This window comes from Phoca vitulina, unplaced genomic scaffold (genome assembly GCF_004348235.1).
Source record: "Phoca vitulina isolate PV1807 unplaced genomic scaffold, GSC_HSeal_1.0 scaffold15, whole genome shotgun sequence".
Taxonomy (NCBI): domain Eukaryota; kingdom Metazoa; phylum Chordata; class Mammalia; order Carnivora; family Phocidae; genus Phoca; species Phoca vitulina.
The window spans coordinates 21353508-21359977 of record NW_022589718.1 but is presented as its reverse complement, the minus strand read 5'-3'; positions in this window follow the sequence as shown (position 1 = coordinate 21359977).

Sequence of the window (6470 nt, the reverse complement as noted above, 5' to 3'; positions counted from 1 at the left end):
CTACCTAGAGCAATCTACACATTCAATGCAGTCCCCATCAAAATACCATCCACTTTCTTCAAAGAAATGGAACAAATAATCCTAAAATTTGTATGGAACCAGAAAAGACCCCGCATAGCCAGAGGAATGTTGAAAAAGAAAAGCAAAGCTGGCGGCATCACAATTCCAGACTTCAAGCTCTATTAAAAAGCTGTCATCATCAAGACAGTATGGTACTGGCACAAAAACAGACACATAGATCAATGGAACAGAATAGAGAGCCCAGAAATGGACCCTCACCTCTATGGTCAACTCATCTTTAACAAAGCAGGAAAGAATGTCCAATGGAAAAAAGACAGTCTCTTCAACAAATGGTGTTGGGAAAATTGGACAGCCACATGCAGAAGAATGAAACTGGACCATTTCCTTACACCACACAGAAAAATAGACTCCAAATGGTTGAAAGACCTCAATGTGAGACAGGAGTCCATCAAAATCCTAAAGGAGAACACAGGAAGCAACCTCTTCGACCTCAGCCGCAGCAACTTCTTCCTAGAAACATCGCCAAAGGCAAGGGAAGCAAGGGCAAAAATGAACTTTTGGGACTTCATCAAGATAAAAAGCTTTTGCAAAGCAAAGGAAACAGTCAACAAAACCAAAAGACAACTGACAGAATGGGAGAAGATATTTGCAAATGACATATCAGATAAAGGGCTAGTATCCAAAATCTATAAAGAACTCATCAAACTCAATACCAAAAGAACAAAGAATCCAATCAAGAAATGGGCAGAAGACATGAACAGACATTTTTCCAAAGAAGACATCCAAATGGCCAACAGACACATGAAAAAGTGTTCAATATCGCTCGGCATCAGGGAAATCCAAATCAAAACCTCAATGAGATACCACCTCACACCAGTCAGAATGGCTAAAATTAACAAGTCAGGAAATGACAGATGTTGGCGGGGATGCGGAGAAAGGGGAACCCTCCTACACTGTTGGTGGGAATGCAAGCTGGTGCAGCCACTCTGGAAAACAGTATGGAGGTTCCTCAAAAAGTTGAAAATAGAGCTACCATATGATCCAGCAAGTGCACTACTGGGTATTTACCCCAAAGATACAAAAGTAGGGACCCGAAAGGCTACGTGCACCCCGATGTTTATAGCAGCAATGCCCACAATAGCCAAATTGTGGAAAGAGCCAAGATGTCCATCAACAGATGAATGGATAAAGAAGATGTGGTATATATATACAATGGAATATTATGCAGCCATCAAAAGGAATAAGATCTTGCCATTTGCAACGACGTGGATGGAACTGGAGGGTATTATGCTGAGCGAAATAAGTCAAACAGAGAAAGACATGTATCATATGACCTCACTGATATGAGGAATTCTTAATCTCAGGAAACAAACTGAGGGTTGCTGGAGTGGGGGGTGGGGTGGGAGGGATGGGGTGACTGGGTGATGGACACTGGGGAGGGTATGTGTTCTGGTAAGCGCTGTGAACTGTGCAAGAATGTTGAATCTCAGATCTGTACCTCTGAAACAAATAATGCAATATATGTTAAGAAAGAAAAAAAGAAGAAGAAGAATGTAGCAGGAGGGGAAGAATGAAGGGGGGGAAATCGGAGGGGGAGAAGAACCATGAGAGACGATGGACTCTGAAAAACAAACTGAGGGTTCTAGAGGGGAGGGGGTTGGGAGGATGGGTTAGCCTGGTGATGGGTATTGAGGAGGGCATGTTCTGCATGGAGCACTGGGTGTTATGCACAAACAATGAATCATGGAACACTATATCTAAAACTAATGCTGTAGTGTATGGGGATTAACATAACAATAAAAAAATTAAAAATAGAGCTACCCTATGACCCAGCAATTGCACTACTGGGTATCTATCCCAAAGACACAGATGTAGTGAAAAGAAGGGCCATATGCACCCCAATGTTCACAGCAGCAGTGTCCGCAATAGCCAAACTGTGGAACAAGCCAAGATGCCCTTCAACACATGAATGGCTAAAGAAGATGTGGTCCATATATACCATGGAATATTACTCAGCCATCAGAAAGGATGAATACCTAACTTTTACATCAACATGGATGGGACTGGAGGAGATTATGCTAAGTGAAATAAGTCAAGCAGAGAAAGCCAATTATCATATGGTTTCACTTATTTGTGGAACGTAAGGCATAGCATGGAGGACATTAGGAGAAGGAAGGGAAAAATGACGGGGGGAAATCAGAGGGAGAGATGAACCATGAGAGACTATGGACCCTGAGAAACAATCTGAGGATTTTAGAGGGGAGGGGGGTGGGGGGATGGGTTAGCCCGGTAATGGGTATTAAGGAGGGCACATACTACATGGAGCACTGGGTGTTACATGAAAACAATGAATCGTGGATCAACACATCAAAAACTAATGATGTATTGTATGGTGACTAACATAACATAATAAAATAAAATTTAAAAAAAAAAAGAATTTGAAGGTCAAGTGAAGGCCAATCCAATGGGTAGGTTGCAATCTTCATTCACAGTGCATCTCAATGGGAGCTTTGTCAGAATTTGGCTTCAAATTTATTTATGATTAAGGACTGTCCCACAGACTACAGGATTTTTAGTGTCCCTAGCTTCATGTGCCAAGTATCAGTGGTCAACCTGCAGTCATCGCAGTTCCCAAACAATGCTCCTTCCACAACACACACATACATTTCTAAATAAATCAGAGACAGGCAGTACTATAATGTTTGAAAAACACTGCTTGGAGCCACTGCTTTGCCCAAATCCCTTTTGGTTATTTTAGTTAGTTTACATTCCTCCTAAAGTCTGGCAGGTCATAGACTAATAAGCCTACTTTATAGTCTTGCTGTAAATTCACATATTCTGTGTTTTCATATTTCAATGGGAAGACAAGGAATTTCAAAGCAGTTATCTCAAGTAAGTTTCATGTTAGTCAAGAAACCAAAAAACTTAAAAGAAATTCTAATGTTTACTGAACACAACCAGTAACAACTCTCAAAGAAGAGACATGGATTTAATCACTGTTTCTTAGTTCATTGTAACAACATATAGCATCTTCAAGTGATATGCCTAGCTTTTAGTGTAGAAGATGTCTTAGACCATTTGTAAATAATATTTGACCTCCTCTATATCAGAATCTTTCAGAACTGAAAGGTGTCTTATTAATGGCCCTGTTATTCTTTATTTTCCATGAAAGCAGCAGACTACATTTAAAATAAGTGTTAAAATGTTCTTAAGAAAAGGTGGATCCTGAGGTTTGGCATGTGAATGTAGGATCTAAGTAAAAATGTGAAACTGAATACTTTCATTATCACATTGTACTTGTCTTTTCATTCAACAAAGACCCCCTCACCTCTGGACATTTCACTCTGCTGATTTAAAAAGAAGGAAAATTACTGGGTTTTTTGTGTGTTTTATGTTTCCTCACACCCCTGAGATTATTACTTTACAAATTGAGTATAAATAGAATGGTAGGTCTGCAATACCATTAATATTCATTTTCTATACTACCACCATTTATTGGATTAGGAAAGCTCTGCTATTGAAATTTTGAGAACACTGAGACTCCGATGATTACAAAAAAGGGACTTTGTCCTTAATAATGGAGTTGTTAATAAGGTCAGAGTTACTGATATTGAATAAAAGCTTAAATTTTAATTGTGCCTAATATAGTGTGAGTAAGTTGGCTATCCCACAACCAATCACTTCTATTCATTTCTTCTGCCCCTTAAGTAGAAAACTCAGAACACTGTCACAATTTTTTGTGTGCATCTATGATAACATGATGAGACCATATTCAGCTGGGATTTGCATCTCACAATCTTCTACTAACCCCTAAAAATGCCACAGATTTTCAATTTAAAGATAGCAAGGGGACATCTTAGGATAATTTACTTGATATGTAACCCTTTATAATATCACAATGAGGCATGCTGAAGGAAGTGGAACAATGAGAAAAGCTTTTGTTTAGGTGCAAGTTTAAGCAGCATTTTCTTGCCCAATTCGATCAGCACTGTCCAGTAAAAATATAATGTGAGTTGTAGGTGTAAGTTTAAATTTTTTTTAGTGGCTACCTTAAAAAATAAAAGGCAATAGTGAAATTAATTTTAATGATATATTTTATTTGACCCAACATATCCCACATTCCCAGTTTTCAAATAGTAATCTCTGTATAACGTTTAGTGAGGTACTTTAATGTTCTTTCTTCCTACTGTCTTTGGAACCCTGTGTGATTTTACACATAGCACCTCTTAATTTGTACTACTTACATTCCAAATGTTCAATAGCCACATGTGGCTAACTGGCTACCTTACTGGACAGTGTGGCTCTAGATTTTTCTAGTATAAATATGAGGAAAAGGAAACCCAAGGGTAAAAATCAAAAGGGAAGGAGAGAGAAATAAAACCAGTAGAGTCAAATATATTTCTAACATCCCCATCACTGAAAATGTGGTTCAGTTTCCTTCATAGACTAGACCTGATGGATCCAAACAGCTTTTCTTAGGAGCTCAAGAGATGGTGAGTGGAAACAAATTCAGGAAGGGAGAAGAAATTTCAGCTGCTCTAAAAGGCAACACATTATACTGAATATATTGGATAACAAGACACACTAACAACCCTCCAAGAGATCACAATCAGAAACTGTTTTAGTTAATTTACAAGGTAATAAAAGCTCAAACTTTAGTAACAAGAATGAAAATTGTTTCAAAGTTCAAAAATAAATGACAGCTTAATACCTACAGATTTTAGGCAAAACTATAGAGCCCAAATGTCCAAATACATCATGGAAAAACACATGCAAAAATTTTCAAATTCAAATGCATGTTAAACAAAAATTAGTTAGAAGAAAATCATTATTTAGTGGAATCCTACTGCTGTCTTTTAACCATTCAGAATACAATTCCCATATTGTGTTCTGTCTTGTTTCAGTGAAATATGAGGTATGTTATACCCTTAGCAGTACAAAAGTTGAGAAGACTTTACAGATTTCTCTGTAGTTTTCACTAAATAACAATAAATCTATATTCTCTGAAGGAAGTACAATTTAAGGCAATGCCAAAAAAATTTTTTAAAGAATTTTACCAGAGAATATAAAAACCCATGAAAAGTTTCTACTATTTAAAATGTTTCTCTACTGTTAATAAAAATAAATAAATAAATAAATGCCAAGATTATAGAGTAGTTAGAGATCTGGCTTATAAAGTTTAGACACAAATGAGAACAGAATTGCCAATGACCAATTAGAAGAGATAATATTGATTAAATTCTTGAGAATAATTAAGTATGTTCAGGTTCCTAAGTGACACTAAAAAATGAAAAGCGACATTTTCCCCTAAAAGGATAATATGCAGCTCTGAATACAAAACATGCATTCAAATAATAACTGCACAACATTTGACAAAACTATTTTATATATGTCATAAAATAATTTAGCATCACATTTGGAACTTCCCATAACAAGATCATGACACTAATGAAGTTTTTCAATCTCTCCAAAACATTTCCTAAAAAACAAAAATTAAAAAAAAAATGGATTTAAAACATACAAAACAAAGCAAACACAAAACAGCACAAATGAGCTCTTTGACCAACGTAAATGACAGAAAATATCCCAAAGTCCCAGGGTGCTCATGGCTGTGGTTGACATAGCACTAGCATCAGGACTTGGGCAAGATCAGATATTTTATGGCAAGAGAAGAGGCAGTTAAAGGACACTATTCTCAGCCCCAGAAGGAAAAAATAAAAAGTCAATTAGTACTCATCCTACAAAGAGAGGACCCCTTCCTAAGTCTGAGAATGACCAACAAAATGAGGAATATTCCCCAATTTTCTGGTAAGTGAAAAAAAAAATATACACAACCACCATACAATTAATAGAATAGCCAAATCCAGAACAATGACAACACCAAATGCTGGTGAGGATGTAGAGAAGGAACCCTTATTCATTGTTGATAGGAATGCAAAATGGTACATCAACTCTGGAAAACAGTTTGGTAGTTTCTTACAAAACTAAACATACTCTTACCATCTGATCCAACAATTATGCTCCTTGGTATCTACCCAAACAAGGTAAAAACTTATGTCCACACCAAAATTCACACAGAGATATTTATAGTAGCTTTATATATAACTGCCAAAATTTGAAACAACCAAGATGTCCTCCAGGAGATGAATGAATAAACTTTAATACATCCATATAATGCAATAATATACAACACTAAAAAAAAATAGCTATCAAGTTATGAAAAAAAACATGGAGGAAACTTAAAGATTTCTAACCGAAAGAAGCCAATCTGAAAACAGCTACACACTTTGTGATTTCAATTATGTAACACTTTATGAAAGACAAAACTCCATAGACAGGAAAAAGATAAGTGGTCGCCAGGGGTTGGGGGAAGAGGGGTAAGGGATGAGTAGGTAGAGCACAAGAAAGTTTTAAGGCAGTGATACTCTGTATATTACTGTAATGGTACA